At 46.3% G+C, this 20,793-nt stretch overlaps 1 pseudogene; it reads left to right on the top strand.

Annotated features, from left to right (window-relative positions):
* Positions 1 to 19,882, top strand: part of LOC139831550 (uncharacterized) — an 84,124-nt pseudogene extending 64,242 nt beyond the window's left edge.
* Positions 19,883 to 20,793: the final 911 nt, after the last annotated feature.

The raw sequence follows: 20,793 nt of genomic DNA, 5'->3' as shown, positions 1-20,793 counted from the left end.
AGAATATGATGCTGCCTAAATCAGATATGTTTGTTACTCTTAGGAATGATGGACCTAGCATGGATGAGGAGGACAAGCATTGGAGCATGATCACGCATGGAGGAGATGGCAGCAAGCACTTGAGGATTGAAGATGACGCCACAAGTGGAGATTTCAGAACTTTGAAGCCACCATAAGAAGAGATGAAGACATGGACGAAATATAGAGTTCTCCACTTCATAATTTCGTCCATAGCATAATATGGTGCTGCGTCACCTTTAGTTTTGGGCCAGGCCCATGTCATTTTCGCAGGAATTAAGTCAGCCACTTTTTAGAGTCCGTATTGAAGGGGGAAAGGCCTTCTAGCGTTTGGTTCGACCACCATACGTATGGCTGGTCGAAACCCCACCTTTTCCTCCTTTAAATACCTCCATAGCCGTCACGTTTAGACTCGGATTTTGATTAGACTAAAAGTTAGCCATTGCTGCAACTCTCGTGTACTTCTTTTGAGGCCAACGCCCAGAACAAGACCGACTATTCGGAATCCCACCTTTTCAATAAAGCTTTCATCTATATCCGCAATATGCTGATTGCAATATTAGTTCTTACTTGTTCTCGATTTCAGGTAGGAATTAAGACCCTCGCTGGTCAGGCTGATCGTGCATCCGCAAGATCAGTAACTCCCGGAGATTGTCCTAGCGATTGCATTGGCGCACGAGCTTTGCACGTGTAGTCGGATCGTCAAGCACGAACTCCACCAACAAATCGACATTATCCACGTCTCATCGAAAGATCGGCCATCTTTGCCCTATCACTCGGGGCGGAAGTTCCGGTCCGATGCTTTTTCCTGCGCGCTGGAGGGCATCTTGGGGGCATCTTAGAGGAATCTGGCCGGAAGTTCCGGTCCTGGGGGGCGGAAGTTCCGGCCTGTGCGCTGTAGCTCCGTCTTCATCGTTTCCAGCTCTCTCTCCAACGCCTTGGTCTCCATGGCTTGTGTCTTGGTCGATGTACCTGATTGAACATAGGGTATTTGCATGAAGTAGCAAGCCATCCAAGGGGGTGTCAAAGTCATAGGTAGAGAGGAGCGAATTCACCTCTTGGCGTAGTGCTTGGGCTCGAGCTCGTGTCATTGGACCACGAGGAGGGCTTGTCGGTCTTGAGGCGGCGGTGTCCATAGGCCACCCCGTATCATCTCCCCCCCCCCTTGGGAAAGAGTCGTCCTCGACTCTATGTTCTCCTCATCTCCATGATATGGTGAAAGGTCGGACACATTGAATGTGTTGCTCACCAAGTACTTGGATGTTGGTATGTCGACGACGTAGGCGTTGTCGTTGATGCGCTTGAGGACCTTGAAGGGACCATCACCTCGGGGCTTGAGCTTGGATTTTCTTTCTTGAGGGAAGCGGTCCTTGCGAAGGTGTATCCACACTAGGTCGCCTTCATTGAAGATCCGTGCCTTTTTCTTCAAGTTTAGTCTTGTGGCTTGACGGAGAACTTGTTGCTCGATCGTTGTCCTTGTGTCTTCATGGAGTTTCTTCATGTATTGTGCTCGCTTGTCGATGTCCATGTTCACTTGCTCATGTAGCGGTAGAGGAAGAAGGTCAATCGCCGTAGGTGGTTCGAACCCGTATACGACCATGAAGGGGCTTCTCATTGTTGTAGAGTGCTTGGCGCGGTTGTAGGTAAACTCCGCATGTGGGATGCAATCTTCCCATGCTTTCAAATTCTTCTTGACAAGGACTCGTAGTAGTGTGGAGAGGCTTCGGTTCACCACTTCGGTTTGCCCATCGGTTTGGGGGTGCGATGATGATGAGAACAAAAGCTTGACGTTGAACTTGGCCATTAGTGTCTTCCAAAGATAACTCATGAACTTGACGTCTCGGTCGGAGACAATGCTTCTTGGTACACCGTGGAGTCTCACAATTTCCCTAAAAAACAAGGAGGCAATGTGTGAAGCATCATCCGTTCGGGAACATGGTATAAAATGAGCCATTTTTGAGAATCTATCCACTACCACAAAGATTGAATCATGACCATATTTAGTTCGAGGTAATCCTAGTACAAAGTCCATGCTTATATCGGACCAAGGAGCATAAGGAATAGGCAATGGTGTATAAAGACCACAAGGATTGGAAGAGGACTTAGCTTGTAAGCATGTTGTGCACCGGCGGCAAAGGCGTTCCACGTCTCGGTACATTCTTGGCCAATAGTAGTGAGTGGATAGCATGGCATATGTCTTCTCTCGTCCAAAGTGACCCATGAGACCACCACCATGCGATTCTTGTAAGAGCAAAAGGCGAAGCGAGGACATTGGAACACAAAGTTTGTTGCCCTTAAACAAGAATCCTTGGTGCAAATAGAAATCATCGATGCCCTTTTCAATGGAACACTTTGCAAAAATTGGGCCAAAGAAGGTATCGGAGGCATATTGTTCTTTGATTTCATCAAGACCCAACACATGGAAATCCAAACGAGTGAGTAAAAGGGTGAGCTTGCGGGAAAGGGCATCCGCAACGACATTGTCCTTGCCCTTCTTGTATTTGACTAGATTTTGATGTGCGCCTTGGCGCACGATCCCGTGTAGGTCGTGTTAATATAAAAATGTAAAGAAATTCTGCCGAGCGAAAACTCTCAATCTCAAGATGGAAGAAGCATGTTTTTTTTCCAATGATACCAAGCCAAAAGTGATTTCAACATAAGCACCCAGCTGTGTAGGATGTAAGGAAAATATGCGAAAGTACTTATCACTGTGGAAAATGGACTACTGTAGGCGATGAAAAGTATTCATAAGGACTTCTGGTTCAGATATGTATATCATTATAGTCGACAACAATTTCAGCAAAGAAATGGCAGATACTCTAAAAGAAATTTCACTATTTCTCGTACAGCTGAAGTTAGATATGACTGCTTACTGCCCTATAAGTAGAAAAAATGCATTAGCCGCTTGGCCTGCACAACCAAGAGCAAAACACACGGTATCAAGAAATTGGGGTAATATACCCACCAATAAGGAGCCTAGACATACCTACATCGTGCTTGTGGCGATAGGTTGTTGACCTATTGTTAGGGGAATGCTTCGCTGAAGGAAGGACTTTGATACCATTGTACAAAGAAAATGAGCAGAACACTTCAATCCTCCCAATGTTTGCAAATAAAAAGAGCAGAACGTCCCATTCTTCCCAATGTTTAAGGCACCCTCAGCCACCAACATTATCCCATTCTGCTGCTCTTATTATAGGATAGGATGATCTCAGCATGCTATTTCTCTCACATGGATCATTATTCAGTCCAAACAGTCTCAGTAATCATTTACCTACAAAGGGAGAAAATAACATTGGTATAATCAATACTGCTAATGTTCATGAATAATAATGCTTATATGACTATGAATCTCTGAAGATCTAAGAGTAGAGCACCTGTCAGGTTGTTGAGTCACCTAAGTGGCTGAGTGAGAGTGATATTTCATTGCAGCTTGGAGTGACAACCACTCCGCTTTACTGGACACTTGCACATGACTCACACAACTGATTGGTGCGGTTAGCTATCTCACTTGTATTGGCTTTCTAATGAAACCCCACTGCAGCAATCTGCGAGTGAACGTGCTCGAGTGGTACTTTCCCAATCTACTGAAACCCCACCACAGCATATGAAAGGTGGCAGCACACATGATCAACCAATATATATGACTTCAAAATTTGCATTTATCAATTTTATCCTTTTGCTTGATTGAGATACACAAATGAGCTCCCAAAAATAGATGGCATGGTAATTCAGTCATTTGTATATCTATACACCGTACTCGTATCAGCAATCATGCCTAAGAAAGCATCACATATATTATTAATTCTGTATTGAGATTTTAGGCTACATAAAATTCTAAATAATTAGGTACTATAAACCTTTTTTCAATTGGCAGACCTGGAGGCACATTTGTAGGTCCTAAATAAACTATTGCATACTGAACAGCCTGGGAAATAACCTATGTGAAAAGAGACATAATACATGAATAATAGGCAGGTCCTAAATCTGGATGGATGAGCTCAAGTGACAGGAAGATATAAAAGCAAAAAAAAAAATCACATATTTTAGCTAAACTTCAGAAAATAAATCTATTGTGTAGAATGCATAATACAGGCCTCAATATTTCTCTGGAACATTTCTCTGTTGCCCACTTGTATTTTCATCAAAGATCATGTAGGCATAAATAAAAAGGAATCTGGACAAACAAAAATGAAAGATTAGGGGATTAAACCAAAATGTAGTGGAAGAGACAAATTCGTAGAAAAATTGCACTCCAATCATATGGTAAGACCCAAACAAGGGCAAAATGAACACTTCTCCTGCATTCAGGGTCCTCTTCTGCAAGGGATATGCAATGCACTATATCCAGGAGGATGGGTATGAATCAAACAGGCAAAATCTAGAGAGAGATTGGGGATTTACCGATGAATCATATGATTTATCTCTTCCATATGGTTGGAGTTAGGTGTTCCTGACCGTATGGTAAGCAGTTTATGTTCACCTAAGCAGTCAAATAAGTAGGTTCTGACTTTCGTACTGATAAACAATTCAAAAACGCTATCTGAAATCTAATATTAGTAGAGTGCTTGCCACGTTACCCGCCTATTGCGGACTTGTAAAACTTAAACATTAATACAATTAATACAACTCGATGGTAAGCACTAAGCAGTCGAATAAGTAAATCCATACTGCATTGCGACATCATTATTTGTAGACAGTGAAAGCCTGATAGAATCTGACGATGACCACCAGCTTTGACTCGGAATGTAAATCATTGTGCAAGACATTTCATAATATAGAGAATATGTTAAAAAACTTCACACATACATAAGAAAGATCGGTGGATATCTAATTTAACAGAAACGTTGGAGCGAAATAACATCCATAGTCCATACAGCAGGAACACTAATTTAGGCATTCATATGTATAAATGAATTATACCCACAATAATACACCACATGTTCTTAACAGGTTCGTCACCGAATAGAGGGCACAAATCAAAGAAGCATCGGAAGGCTAATATGTACTCCCCTCTGTTCTATAGTACAAGAAAACGTCTTATATTATACAACAGAGTGATGTTTGACTTTACTACTGCTAATTCTGATGTGCAACTCCTTTGTCATTCAAGCACCCTTAACTGGAACTGATCTCCAATTCCAATTTATGTTACCTAACATGACATTACGACCATTTCACTTAAGCTCGGTAAAATATTATTTGCATTGCAGCTGGTCAGCAGAACAAATATTTGGCTTCACCAGCTGATTGTGTGCAAATTGTGCCTAGATGCCAACGGGTAACAAAGCTGACCAAATGGCCGTCATGCATAACCAACAGATACCCTCAGCACTAAAGAAGAAAGGTCTCTGCAAGCAAATAGCCAGACCATGTAGTATGACTCAGTAGGTTTCAGGAAAAGCTAATTATCGTAACTATCTAAGATCTGCACTTCTTATTCTCTAGTTGGCAGTTTATAGGGGATTTGGAAGTTGAATGTCACATGATCAGTAACTTTTCTGTTCGACACTAGCAAAGCTGGAATTATGCAAACCAAACTGACCATAAAACTTAATAAGCTTAAAACATGTCCTATGTCACATCATCAAAAACCCAGAAGCAGTTTCTACAGTACTGAAGTAGCATTGGATCCGGCATAAATTAAATGTGCACCACTTGTTGAACTCGGAACATGAAAAGTAAACCCCGACAAATATTGTTGCAGCTTCACTTAGAAACACATAAGCATTTCAACGAACCAGACGATCCATAATCAATCAGCTTACCTTCGATTCAACACATGGCAGGAGCTCAGGACAAATGGAAAGACCTGGGGGATACATAAAATAAATTCAATACTGTATCACAATTCAGCCACCGCTAATAGTAGGATATGTAGAGTATAATGTTTGATTCAAACAACGAAGAAACTGTTCATGCAGCATGTGAATAGTGAAAATTAAGATACACAAATATGGCTTGCTATAAGAGAGAAAACCGCATGACATCTTTGAAGAGCAACAAGTCCAGCAATCATACATGTAAACATAATAACTCAGAGAAAAGCTGAGCACATCCTCTTTCTTTGTACTCCCGTATTTCTTGAATAGAATCTTTGTATTTCTAGAATTTATATTGTCTAGAAGACCAGGAGCAATATTACAGTTAGTCATGTACTCATGTCAAAGTATAGCTGGATGATCATAGGAAAGTAATAGTTAATAGGATTAATGGGAGTTTTTCATAAATAAAGAAGCAGAGCTCTTTTCGACAGTAGCAAAGCTGGAAAAAGGTTCAGCCACAAGGCAAAATCACTCCACAATGACCATGTCTTATATTTTTTGGGAGAAAAATATGCATATGCCCTGTTAAAATTTGCAGTCTTTTAGCAGAGAAGATTTAGATTATTGTGCATCAGGAAATAGTTTCGGATATTCTATTACAATAGCCAAGCATACCTAAAACTCTGAAAAGATAAAGCTCTCTTTTATCTATATGTTCAACTGATTGTCTTTGTGTAATAGGTCTCAAGTCCGTTAGTAGATTAGATGCTCGCAAACATAAATTCCCGTGAATGAAGCTTTGGCTTGTTTTATTTGAGATGCTACATTTCGTGAATATTTCTATGATTCTCCACAAGTAAATTAGACAAGAAGACAACGTGCGCTGCATAAGAATCATGTCTTTAGAAAGGCAGGAAACTAAAATGTGAATCTAAAGGGAGTTATATTTAGAAGAATAAAATAATAATGTATCTGCTAGGCTAGAAGATACAAATTGCCAGCAAATATAAAGACATACATGCTCATGTCAAAGCACACGTACTTATATCTAGGACACTGAACTACAATAAGTCTGACATGCACCTTCAAATTTTTTAGTACATGACATGCCATTGCTCATCCCAAGTCGTTGCAGCACAAATGAACTAACCCTAAATTGAATTGGAGGACAATTCATCACCAAAAGGAAAACTTAAATAACATAATATCTCCGAAATCAAATTATTTTTTGTATTTACTATAATTGGCAGAAGGAACTGCATTAAATGGAACAAACCATATAATTGCTGGTTTCGGAATAACCCCTGCTAAAGATGGCACATGTCAAAGCACACGTACTTATATCTAGGACACTAAGTCTGATATGCACCTTCAATTTTTTTACTACATGACATACTTGCCATTGCTCATCCCAAGTCGTTGCAGCACAAATGAAATAACCCTAAATTGATTTGGAGGGCAATTCATCACCAAAACGAAAACTTAAATAACATTATAGCTCTGAAATCACACTATTTTTTGTATTTACTATAATTGGGAGAAGGAACTGCATTAAATGGAATAAACCATATAATTTCTGGTTTCAGAACAACCTATCACATGGTTAATATATATTAAAAAATGTTTACATGTTGGAGCAGCAATTTATTCCAAAGATAAATGCCCTTAACTGAAGCCCATAAGCTTCTAACAACAATGCCATTTTTTACAGAACACATTGTTACCAGGCACTTGGTAATTTGCATGCTTATTTCATTGGCTATGCCCACTCCAAATGGGAGTTTAGAGGACTGCATATATAAGACCTAAGTGCATACATAAGAGTAGACTAACAGAAATGGTACCAAATGTAATATCATTCTGTTTGATAGGTCGATGGTCTGAACATGAATAGAAAAAGTGCATATATAGAACATTATTTTCCCCCATTTTGAAAAAATATAGACCATTAATTTTTCTCTAGATGACAATACTATAAAGCCATGATACAACGTATTCATCTTCACTAGTATAAAATTTTACCCAGATTTGGAGGAAACCAGCTAATAGGTGTCGGAGGATGTTGATCAGTAGATGGCAAGGCACTCGCCATACCATGCTCACAGAATGCCTTGCTACACCACACCTCTGAACACCATCGCGTGTGCTGTTGCCGGACACTGGTGTACTGATCGGACACTGGTGTACTGATCTCCGTACCTATATTTTACTACCAGTTCCTCTCAGTTTTAGATCACAAATATTGAATCTGAAATAGTACATGCATCATCCAAATAAACCAGTTTTACTATCTTGCATCATTTCTTCAGTTTGCTGTGAAAATTTGCTCTCCAGTAAATTTAGTACATGTCAACACAGTTGAAAATAAGATTATTTGGTACCTACATGTAGTATTCAGAATATTTATTATATGAATTAGATGAGGCATCATCAAGATGAATTGATAAAAACCTGAAATTATCAGTGACGAGCACACCTTATAAATCCAAGGTTGCAGCACCGATCCTAGCCACAGAAGCAAATATGAAGTCAAATATACCAAAGAGGTCGCAGTATGTCGGCGTACAATTACATCCCAAGTACAGAACACCATAAAAAGTGTAGTTGGGAGAGAATTACCTCGCTCCTTCAATGCCAAGGAAATAAACGAAAGAGATATTTACAAAAGCAAGACGTTACCCAAAAAACTTCATTGCTGGCATCATAACCTGTAAATTTATAGGAACCAAGAATCCATGTTGAAACATATAAAACATCAAAAGGAATGCATTTGAGAGGATAATTAACTTACAAATCCAATCTGGGCTGTGAGCATTCTTCCAGGAGCGGACTTTACCCTTAGGCATTTACACAAACAACTTCTGTACATATCTGCAACTTCACAAGTCAAAAAGAGATGTTCAGGGAAGGTTGTGGGGAAACAAACAAAAAAGCACAACCAATCACGTTGTTTTGGCCTGCAACCTTCATCACGACCATGTCCTCCACTCCAGGTCTGGACGCCATGCTCAATTCATCTGCTCCTATCTTGTGTTAGTTGACGCCACCGTATGACGAACAGCGGCGGTGTGGCTGCGCCGCGCCGCCGGCCACCAGCCGCTCCTTCGGCGACGACGGCGCAGTGCTCCGGTCGGCCACCAACTGCTCATCCGGTGGCGGCACAAGGCGTTGCTTCTGCCGGCCACTGATGCCTTGTGCATCTCCACCACCACGCACGGGCTCACTTGGAAAGAGAAGAAGAGAGAGCCCATGAAGATGAAGGGGATTGGGGAGGGAGAGGGAGCGACGGGATTGGGGAGTGGGGAGCGACATGATTGGGAGGACAGGTGGGCGATTGGATTGAGGAGATGAAGCGAGCGAGGAGACTTGGGGCTGGCGGCTAGGGTTTCCACCGCCTGCGCTGGTCGTTTTGTACCACACGCTGTAAAAAATGGATGGCTCAGATTCATTATTGTGAGATCTAATGGACAGTTAAATCTGATTTACCGGGTGGCTTGATGAGGGTGCCTCTATTATACCTTTAGATTACATATGGAAAGGACTCAATGAACTCAACCCATTTTGCATGTCTTTTGTTCAAAGTGTGTTGACTTTTCAAATACTTCAAAGATTCATGGTCGGAGTGAATAATGAACTCTCTTGGCCAAAGATAGTGTTGCCAAACTTCAAGAACACGAACCAAAGCGTAAAGTTCCTTGTCATAAATAGGATAGTTGAGGCGTGCGCCGTCCAACTTCTCACTATAATATGCCACGGGTTTTCCATTTTGCATGAGGACACCACCGATTCCAAGGCCACTCGCATCACATTCTATCTCAAATGTCTTAGCAAAATCGGGAAGAACAAGTAGTGGTGCCTCGGTGAGTCTCTTTTTCAATTCATCAAAAGCTTTTTGTTGTGCTTTGCCCCAAACAAACGGAACATTCTTTTTTGTAAGCTCGTTTAAAGGGCAAGCGATGGTGCTAAAATCTTTCACAAAGCGGCGATAAAATCCGGCGAGTCCATGGAAGCTTCGAACTTGACCAACATTTGTGGGAGTGGGCCAATTGTGGATGGCCTCAACTTTGGAAGAATCAACTTCAATCCCGTTGGCGGAAACCACAAAACCAAGAAAAACCAATTTGTTTTGAGCGAAATGGCATTTTGGTAAGTTGGCAAAGAGCTTCTCGTGGCGCAAGATGCATAAGACTTCTCTCACATGTTGAACATGGTCCTCGAGATTTTTGCTATAGATGAGGATATCATCAAAATAGACAACCACGCTCTTGCCAATGAGAGGTCGCAAAATGTGATTCATAAGACGCATGAAAGTGGAAGGAGCATTGGAAAGACCAAATGGCATGACGAGCCATTCATAGAGACCAAGCTTGGTCTTGAATGCCGTTTTCCATTCATCACCGATTGCCATGCGAATTTGGTGGTAGCCACTACGCAAATCAATCTTTGAGAAAATGGTGGCACCACTCAATTCATCAAGCATGTCATCTAAGCGTGGAATGGGATGTCGATAACGGACGGTAATGGCATTGATAGGTCTACAATCCATACACATCCGTTGCGTCTCATCCGGTTTAGGCACAAGAATGACGGGAACGGCACAAGGGCTAAGGCTTTCTCGAACGTACCCTTTAGCGAGGAGGTCTTGTATTTGGCGTTGGATCTCCTTGGTATCTTCGGGGTTGGTGCGGTAAGCGGCGCGGTTTGGTAGTGGAGCGCCGGGTATGAGGTCGATGCGATGCTCGATGCCCCGAAGCGGTGGTAGTCCATGAGGTAGCTCGTCGGGAAGACGTCTTGGAACTCCTTCAAAAGAGACAACAAAGACGAAGGAATGTTGGTTAAGTTGTTAGTCTCCTCCGAGGGGCCCTTGCAAATGAGCACGTAGTGTAGGGTGGTGGATGGGTTGTGGTGCACTTGTCTCATCTCACTCTTGGTAGCTAGGAGGACACTCTTCATCTCACTCACATATGGTTTGTGGCGCTCACTCTCTTTTTGGTGGATCACTCTCTCACATCTCAACTCACTAGTGATAGTGGCTTCCTTAGCCCTCGCTAAAGCCTTTGCATTGTCCGCAATTACTTGGCTAGGAGTCATTGGGCGTAGGATGTAGGTCTTGTCGTTGACCTTGAAGCTATAGGCATTTGTGTAGCCATCATGGTTGGCTTTCTTGTCATATTGCCAAGGGCGACCAAGTAACATGTGGCACACCGTCATAGGCACGACGTCACAATTAACGGTGTCTTCATAAGCGCCAATCTTGAAGGATATCGTGACGGTGTGTTGGATCTTCACATTTCCATTGTCGCTTAGCCATTGCACATGGTAGGGATGGGGGTGTTTCCGGAGCGGGAGGTTGAGCTTGGTGCATAGTTCGGTGCTTGCAAGATTGTGGCAACTCCCTCCATCGATGATAACCTTTATTGACTTGCCATTGATTCCGGCTCTTGTTTGGAAGATATTGCACCTTTGGTCTTCATTGGGAAGTGCATGGGTTGTCAACACTTTGGTCACCACAAGAGAAGGGCTTGCATCATGCACACATAGGACTTGCTCTTGATCTTCCAAGGCATCATCTTCATGAGAGGTTGCGGCTTGTACCAAGGCTTCATATTCACCTTCACTCAAGTACTCCACATCTCCATCATCTCGAGTGATCATAACTCTTGTGTTCTTGCATTCAAAGGATTTATGTCCTTGAGCACCACACTTGAAGCAAGTGATGTTACTAGATCCGGTGGAAGCTTTGGAGGACATGGTTGATTGCTCCGGCTTGAAGCTTGTTGTCTTGATGGCACTTCTTGCTTGCTTTGGAGGATCCTTGGAGGCAAGTGTACTTGTGTTCTTGATGCTTGAGGAGGCATTCATAGCATTTCTTGCGGCGAAGAAGGTCTTTGTCTTTGCACTTGCTAGGTCTTCTCGCACTTGGCGCTCGGCCCTTGTTGCTTGGTGGAGTAACTCAACCATGTTTTTGTAGGGCAAGAATTCCACTATCCTCTTGACGGGGATGTTTAAGCCATTCAGGAATCTTGCCATAGTTTGCTCTTCTCGCTCATCCACATTTGCACTCATCATGGTCATGTGCATCTCCTTGTAATATTCCTCAACGGACTTGTAGCTTTGCTTGAGTTGAGTGAGCTTGTTGAAGAGGTCACGCTTGTGGTGAGTTGGTACAAAGCGGGTGTGCATGACTTCTTGCATCTCTTCCCATGTGTCAATGGGTGCTAAGTCTTCCTTCTCACGCTTCTTGTTGACCTCTTCCCACCAAACATTTGCATATCCTTCAAACTCAAGTGATGCCATGGCAACTTTCTTTGCTTCGGAGAAGTTGTGGATGCGGAATATCTTATCAACCTTGAGGACCCAAGACAAGTATGCGTCGGGATCTTCCTCTCCTTGGAACTTGGGCATGGTGAATTTTAGCTTCCCAAAGATTTCTTCATCATTGCGGTCATTGCGTCTAGGAGGTGGTCTTTCTTCACCATGAGCTTGACGTTGTTGAGGTTGAGGTTGTGGACCTTGAGCATCTTCATTGTTGTTTCTTTGTTGTTGAGGAGAAGGTGGTCTTCCATGACCTTCATCTTGATCATCATTGTTGTGGCGTTGATGAGGCCTCACACTTTCTTCACTTGATGCTTGGTGATGATTTGATTCTTCCTCCATCTCAACATCTCGTGCTTGATGAGGTGGTCTTCTACCATGAGGGCGATCATCATGATGACGACGGTTGTCTTGACCTTGACGGCGAGGTGCCCTATCACGAGGAGGTTGATCAACATTGATGATGCGGCGGTCTTGGTTCACTTCTTGTTCGGCATTATGGTGGTGCCTTTGAGCATTGGCCACTTGAGATGGGCGAGGTTGCCCTTGATGATGACGTGCCTCTTGCTCTTGGCGGAGCCTTTCTTGCTCACGTGCATGAAGGAGATCTTGATCATGACGAAGACGTTGTTGTTCCTCTTGGAATTGAGCATGGAGATGTTCTTGTTGAAGGCGTTCTTCTTCAAGGCGTAGACGTTCTTGGACAAGTCGAAGTCGTGCTTGCTCCGCTTCTTGAGCTTGTTGTTGAAGCACTTGAGCATCCACATTATGGTGGCGTGGGTCTTGATTGGAATCATGATGCGACGATGTAGGAGCTCGTGACCTTGAGCTATGAGAGCGCGAAGACCTTGAATGTTGTCTTCTATCTTCTTGACGGTTGAGTGTATGGAGGATGTTGTCCAATGCCGTCTTCATTTCTCTTGTTTCTTGACCTTGCATGGCGAGTGTTGCCTTCAACTCATTGCCTTGAGTTTCAATCTTCTCATTGAGTTCTTGAACTTGATTGTTGAGGTCAATCCTTTGCACTTGAGCTCTTTCTTCATAGCGGACGTTGGTATCCTTGAGCATGGCTTCAAATTGATTGAGCTTGGCGTGGACGGCTTGAGTAGCTATCCAATGTTGGTGCCGCGTCATCGGTAGTTGGTTCCCTTCTCCACTAGACATGGTTACAACTAAAACAAGAACTATGTGGTGGGTGGTTAGGAAAGACTACCAAGAGTGTCAAAACTTGCAAACCAAAATCGAAAAGGTGTTTCAAGTCGAGGAACAACCGATATGTATGCACACACACAAAACAAAACTCTATATGGTGTTAGGTATGGATGTGGAAAGCCAAATGGAAGAACCAAACGAAAAGTCTATTGTCAAAAGTGGGTAAGATCCAAAAGTCACAAGTCAAAGGCGGTGATCACAAAAGGCATACACAATGTGGAACACACACGTGGGACAAAATGGGGTTAGCGCGACGGAAAATGAGCACGAACAAAATTGGTCCTAACGAAGACTACTAGCTCGGTGTCACGCTAACGCAAGAGAGACCGTGGCTTGGTTGCAAAATTGAGAAGCAACAAGATTTGCGCAAGACGCCTCTCTTCTCTTTTCTCTCTTTAGCTTATAAGCTTTGGACTCTTTTGTGTATAGGTGTCACTCACACTCTTTTTCTTTTTCTTTTTCTCCTTTTTTTTTGTATGCTTAGAAGCTTTCTTTTTCTCACTGTCTATGTAAGTATGTCACACTTCTTTTGCCTATCTTTTCACACGAGCTTGCTTCGTAGCTTTGCTCAACACACACACACCCTCACGGTCGGGACGCTTGCGCAATGCTTCGCAACACTAGAAAGCCACTCTCGATAGGAAAGGTACGCAAAGGAAGCTAGGGCTACAAGTTAGGGGGCAAGTTATACCACTTGATGATGGTGGCCGACGATGTTGAACTTGCTATGGTGGAAGGTGTCAAATGAACCGCTTGGATCCTCGGGGTGCCGTCGTCGTTGTTGATGTTGCGGAAGCTTAGTGGTAGCTGAAATGGCACACACAACGAAGTCCAAACACAAGGGGTTAGTGCCAAAACGAAAAACGAAGAAAGCTGTCAAAATTTCGGCCAGGCGGAACTTCCGGTCCTGAGGGGCGGAACTTCCGGTCCCGGGCGGAACTTCCGGTCCTCCGGGGCGGAACTTCCGGTCGCAATCAGATCTGCGTGCTGTTCTTCGATTTGGGCGGAAATCCGGGCCGAAAATCTTCGAATTCGTGGAAAATTTGGCACTAAGAGCGGTGGGAAGGTGGGGGAATTGCAGATCAACACCAAAGACAAGTTTCTATTGGACCAAAACCACCAAAAACTCAACAAATCGCGAGATCCAACCAAGGCCAATTTGGGGCTATTTTTTGGGAAAATTTTTTGGAAAATTTTTTGGGGGAAATTGGTGGAATTGGTGGGTGTGGGGGTCAAATCCGTGGCAACCAAGGAGCTCTTGATACCATATGATATGGGCTAAGCCCAGGGATGTGCCCGATCTTCACGGATTTGTAGGGATTCGTGGGGGTAGGTGGATGAACGCGATGAACACGTGGGGGAAACGCGGGGATACACACACACACGGATACAATTCGAGTTTTCCCTCGTTGGTTCGAAACACCAACTCGATAGAGATTGCAGGAAAAGACCTTCCGGTAGAAGTCCCGCAAAGAGATCGACTAATCGAAGCTCGGGAGATGTAGAAGGGTGAAAAGACCGGAAGGTTTGATGGAAGTGCAAGCAAAAGACCAAATAGGTAGAAGTGCAAGCAAAAGATCAAACAAACGGTAGAAGTCACCAAAGAGATCTTCGCGAGTCGATAGGAGCCCGGGTGGCGATACAAGATCATAGATCTAGGTAAGGTTCCCACAAGGGTGAGCTAAGCTCAGGTTTTCTTTCAAATCAAGTCTAATCCCAGATCTGAGCCAACTAGGCTATTTATAGGTGGGGGCGAAGAGTTAAGTTACATGCTGAAAAGTGCTGTTGTGCTGAAGTTCGCGGTGGCGGAAGTTCCGACCATCTTGGGCGGAAGTTCCGGTCAGGGGCGGAAGTTCCGGTCCTGGGGGCCGGAAGTTCCGGCCAGGCCGGAAGTTCCGGCCAAGTTCCGAAAGTCGTCCATTTCCTTGCAGTAACATCCAGGGGCCTTTTCGTGGACTTTCGGAGCTTGGGCGGAACTTAGGCGGAAGTTCCGACCGGGCGGAAGTTCCGGTCCCTCGGGGCGGAAGTTCCGGTCCGATGCTTTTTCCTGCGCGCTGGAGGGCATCTTGGGGGCATCTTAGAGGAATCTGGCCGGAAGTTCCGGTCCTGGGGGGCGGAAGTTCCGGCCTGTGCGCTGTAGCTCCGTCTTCATCGTTTCCAGCTCTCTCTCCAACGCCTTGGTCTCCATGGCTTGTGTCTTGGTCGATGTACCTGATTGAACATAGGGTATTTGCATGAAGTAGCAAGCCATCCAAGGGGGTGTCAAAGTCATAGGTAGAGAGGAGCGAATTCACCTCTTGGCGTAGTGCTTGGGCTCGAGCTCGTGTCATTGGACCACGAGGAGGGCTTGTCGGTCTTGAGGCGGCGGTGTCCATAGGCCACCCCGTATCAGACTCTTTTGTGTATAGGTGTCACTCACACTCTTTTTCTTTTTCTTTTTCTCTTTTTTTGTATGCTTAGAAGCTTTCTTTTTCTCACTATCTATGTAAGTACGTCACACTTCTTTTGCCTATCTTTTCACACGAGCTTGCTTCGTAGCTTTGCTCAACACACGCACACCCTCACGGTCGGGACGCTTGCGCAATGCTTCGCAACACTAGAAAGCCACTCTCGATAGGAAAGGTACGCAAAGGAAGCTAGGGCTACAAGTTAGGTGCAAGTTATACCACTTGATGACGGTGGCCGACGACCTTGAACTTGCTATGGTGGAGGTGTCAATTGAACCGCTTGGATCTTCGGGGTGCCGTCGTCGTTGTTGATGTTGCGGAAGCTTAGTGGTAGCTGAAATGGCACACACAACGAAGTCCAAACACAAGGGGTTAGTGCCAAAACGAAAAACGAAGAAAGTGTGAAAAATTTCGGGGCCAGCGGCAGTGCCGGCGTCTGGGCGGCGGCAGTTCCGGCCTGACCGGCAGTGCCGGCGATGTTGGGGCGGCAGTGCCGGCCTCAGCTGCTGTTCGTTGATTTGGCGGAAAACTGACCCGAAAATCTTCGATTTCGTGGGAAAATTGGCACAAACTGGTGGGAAAAGTTGGGGGAATAGTAGATCAACACCCAAGACAAGTTTCTATTGGAGCAAAACCACAAATAACTCAACAAATCGAGAGATCGATCCAAGGCCAATTTGGGGCTATTTTTTGGGAAAAATTTTTGGGCGAAATTGGTGATGTGGGGGTCAAATCCGTGGCAACCCAAGAGCTGCTGATACCATATGATAAGGCTAAGCCCGGGGATGTGCCCGATCTTCACGGATTTGGGTGGATTTCGTGGGGGAGGTGGATGAACACGATGAACGCGGGGAAGAACTCGTGGGGATACAACTCACACACACACACAAACCGGTTCTTTCTCGTAGGCCCGATACACCTACTCGATGGAGGTTGCGAGAAAAGACCTTCCGGTAGAAGTCTCGCAAAGAGATCGACAAATCGAAGATCCTATGAATCTAGAAGGGTGAAAAGACCAAACTCAATAGAACTGCAAGCAAAAGACCAAATAGGTAGAAGTGCAAGCAAAAGACTAAGATTGGTAGAAGTCACCAAAGAGATACAATAGGATTCGATAAGGAGCCCGGGTGGATACAAGATCATAGATCTAGGGTTTCCCTCATGGGTAGGAGGAAAGCTCAAGTTTCTTCTTAGTTCATCTCTAACCCTAATCTGGAGGAAGGGGTGAGGTATTTATAGACCCAGATTCGTACAGGGGTAAAGTCGGAATTACATAAATTATCCTGGTCCATGGATGCGAAATCGACAGTTGAGATGAAGTCAACAGGGGTGGGGCCGGCAGTGCCGGTGAGGAAGGGCCGGCAGTGCCGGTGAGGAAGGGCCGGCAGTGCCGGCAGGGCCGACAGTGCCGCTGGGTCCAGGCCGGCAATGCCGCTGGTTGCGTCTTCAGCTGGAAGGGCCGGCAGTGCCGGTGTCTGGAGGCCGACAGTGCCGGGGTGAGCAGGCCGGCAGTGCCGGGGTGAGCAGGGGCGTCCTTCAGCTGGGACTCTTCTTCTCCTTCTTCCTTGTCCATCTTCGGGTCTGCTGTGCTGTCCTTCTCTCGAGGTTCATACCTGATAACACAAAGAATATCGGCCTGAGGTAGCAGCCCATCCAATGGGGTATCGAGATCAAGGGTAGTGAGGAGTGAGTTCACCTTATCATGTAGCGCTTTGACTCGAGCTCGTGTCATTGGACCACGAGGAGGGCTTGTCGGTCTTGAGGCGGCGGTGTCCATAGGCCACCCCGTATCAGAGAGAGAGTGGGCTACACTAGAATCTCACTCACATCGATCCAATCATCCAACATGGGGTGCCTTGATACAAAGGGGATGAAACCCTAGGGAGACAAAGCTCAAAGTCATGTTTAAGCCTAAATCTTGTCTAACCAGCTATGGGGGCGAGCTGGGGTCTTATATAGGCATACAAGGCGACATGGGTCGAAAAGGTACAAGTTGGTGGGTCAAACCCGACGAATCCGGTCCTGGGGCCGGTCAGACCGGGCCTGGGACCGGCCCATCCGGTTCCAAACCGGATTCTGGGCCGGACGTGACCGGACGGGGCTTCGGGAGCCCCGGGATTGCTTCCGGATGGCACCGGTCGACGTTCCGGTTGAAAACCGGACGGACCGGTCAGGAGGCCGGTCAGACCGGGCCTGGGACCGGGTGGTCCGGTCAGGAGCCCGGTCAGACCGGGCCTGGGACCGGCCGGCCTTCCTCCTCCCGCCTCTTCTTCCTCTTCCTTCTCCTCTTCTTCCCTTCTTCTTCTTCCTTCTTCCATGCACCATGGGGGTTCCTTCTCTCTTGGTCCTTGTCGATGTCGGCACCTATAGACATCATAATGATAGGCATGAGGTAGCCGACCATTCAAGGTATTAACGAGGTCGAGTGTCGAGAGGAAGGAGTTCACCTTGACATATAGGGCGGGGGTTGGTGTTGTTGGTCCACTTGGGGGACTCCTTGACCATGGTGTAGCGTTGACGATAGGCAGGGCTGCATCATCTCCCCCCCCTTGGGGAAGAGTCGTCCTCGACTCTTGCTCCTCCTCACCGATGAGGTAGACGGGAAGGACTTGTATAGTTGCCCTTGTGTCCTTAGGGATGCTCGTCGTAGTGCAGGCGTCTTTGTTGTAGTCCATAACGGGTCTCCCATGTAGTGGTGGAGGGGCCAAGTCTCGGTCGAAGAAGAACAAGGGGAAAAACAACTTGCAAAAGGAAAGCTTGTGGATGCCAATTTGGTGACCGGCGAACAAGAGGCTCTCAATCAAATACGAAGCATCAAGTCGTTTCTCCAAAAGGCATTGGGCAAAAATGGTGATCAAAAGAGTGTCGATGTGATGTGGTCTAAGACCCCGATTGTGGCCCGATCTCGCGAATGACCCAAGGTGATACGGGGCGACCTTCGGTCTCCACCGCATCATGTGCGTCAACGCCGACACGTCACGCAAAGGTGAATCTTCTCCTTTATGCGTGCCTACAATTGTCTCTCATGAATGGTATGCTACTTCATCCTCCTTCATATGACCATGATAGGAACACATCGCCAAGTACGGAGGAAGTGGACGACACCATGGAGGCTCGAGGACTCAAGGCCGAGGTCGTGGAAGCATGGAAGAGAACGTCGAGGATAAGGAGACGCGCCAGGAAGACCGGCACTGCCGCACCGCCACTACGCCTGAGGATGACGGCACTGCCGCCCTACCTGCGCCGGCCCTATCGCCCTACCTGTGCTGGCCCTGACGCCCCACTGCAAAGAGCATCAAATATGAACCCTTTATCCCTTTGTATGCCTAAACTACCCCTCCTTTGGTGGCTCCCTATATATAGGCTCCCACCTCCCCCTTCATTAGGTTAGACATAACTTGAGTGAGAACTTGGCTTATGCCTCCACCATCCCTTTGGGATTAGGGAAACCCCCTCCTCTCTTAGACACAAATCTATGAGTTGTATCAAGGCACTCCTTATATGATTTATCTTTCGCACTTGTGATTCTACCGCGGTCTCTCACTCGTGTGACTCCATAGATCGTATATCGGTCTTTCTCTCGGGGATTCTACCTCGTGTCTCTCCTTGAGGGATTCTATCGGGATAGTGGTTCGGGCTATCGGGAGTAAACCGAATTGTATCGGGTTGTGTTGCGTGCGTTCGCGTGTGTTCATCGTGTTCTTCGCCGTGTTCTTCGTGTTCTTCCTCTCCCCCCCGCCTTTCCCTCGGTCAATTCGTGAGATCGGGCAACACACATGGCCTTAGGCCTCATCATATGGTACCAGAGCAAAGGTTGCCACGAATTTGACCCTCCAATTTCACCAATTTCACCCAAAAAATTTCCCAAAAATTTTGCCCCAAAAAATAGCTCGAATTTGGATCTCTGGATTTGTTGAGTTTTTTGTGGTTTTGGTTCACAGATCTGTTGTCCCTTGTGGTGATCTACTTGTTCCTCATTTTTCTCAGCCCAATTCCAACTATTTCAGCTCGAATTTGAGGATTTTTGGTCCGTTCCTCGTGGCTGTTCGTCCCGAGTTCATCCTGTTCTCGTTTTGGGTCAACGCCCGCGCCTTGGCCCCTGGCCCGCCCGCCGCCAGCACCTAGCTCCCACTCAAATCACCAAGCCGCGCCGCCCCAGCTCCGCTCCATCGAGCGCACGGCCATCGCTCACCTCGCTGCTGCCGCCCCCAAGTTGCTGCTGCTGTGCACGCACCAGCGACCGCCTCCGCCCCGCTCGAGGCCACGCACGCCCACACGCAGCACGCGCGAGCCTGCAAGCCCCGCGTGGCCCAGTCTCCACGTCCGCGCGAGCACCCTAGCTCAGGCCAACCATCATCTTCCACCTCCGGCCAAATCGCTCACCTGCATCGCACGCCCCAGCTCGCAGCGACCACCTGCACCCGCGCTCGCCCACCAACGCTCGGCCGACAGCAGCAGGCCCCCATCCCGCCCGCTCCACCACCAGGCCAATCTGCCCAGCATCATACGCATCAAATTTTTGCAGATTCCGCCCGCGCGCTCCCTACAGCCTTTCACGCAGGAAATAACCCCACCGGCAGTGCCGCTAGCATCAGCCCGGCAGTGCCGGCCAAAGCACTCCGGCAGTGCCGTGTTGTACACCCGGTAGTGCCGCTGCTGTAGCGTTTTGACACAAGTTTCGCCCAGTTTTAGCTCATCTTTTTGCCCCAAATCTTGACAACTTTTCGGAGCCCGTTTGACTCCAAACTTTAACAACACCCTCCAACGACTCTACATAGTCTACGTCTAATTTTTGACGATTTTTGGACACCAAATTTTGACCGCTCGTTTTGACTCAACTTTTCGAGCATTGACTTAATTTGCCCGGTTTCCGTTTTGGAGTGCAAGGATTGTCTACCAAGCTTCCGCGCCTACATCAACACCGCGGCGACACCTTCGGCACCCCGGATTCCGGCGCATCTTCGACACCATCGTCATCACCATCATCGCAAGTTCGTGTGCTTGACACCGCCTAACGTCAATAGGTATAACTTGCC

This window comes from Lolium perenne, chromosome 5 (assembly GCF_019359855.2).
Source record: "Lolium perenne isolate Kyuss_39 chromosome 5, Kyuss_2.0, whole genome shotgun sequence".
NCBI classification, from domain to species: domain Eukaryota; kingdom Viridiplantae; phylum Streptophyta; class Magnoliopsida; order Poales; family Poaceae; genus Lolium; species Lolium perenne.
Note: the sequence above shows the minus strand (reverse complement) of the source record. Positions and strands in the feature narration are given on the sequence as shown.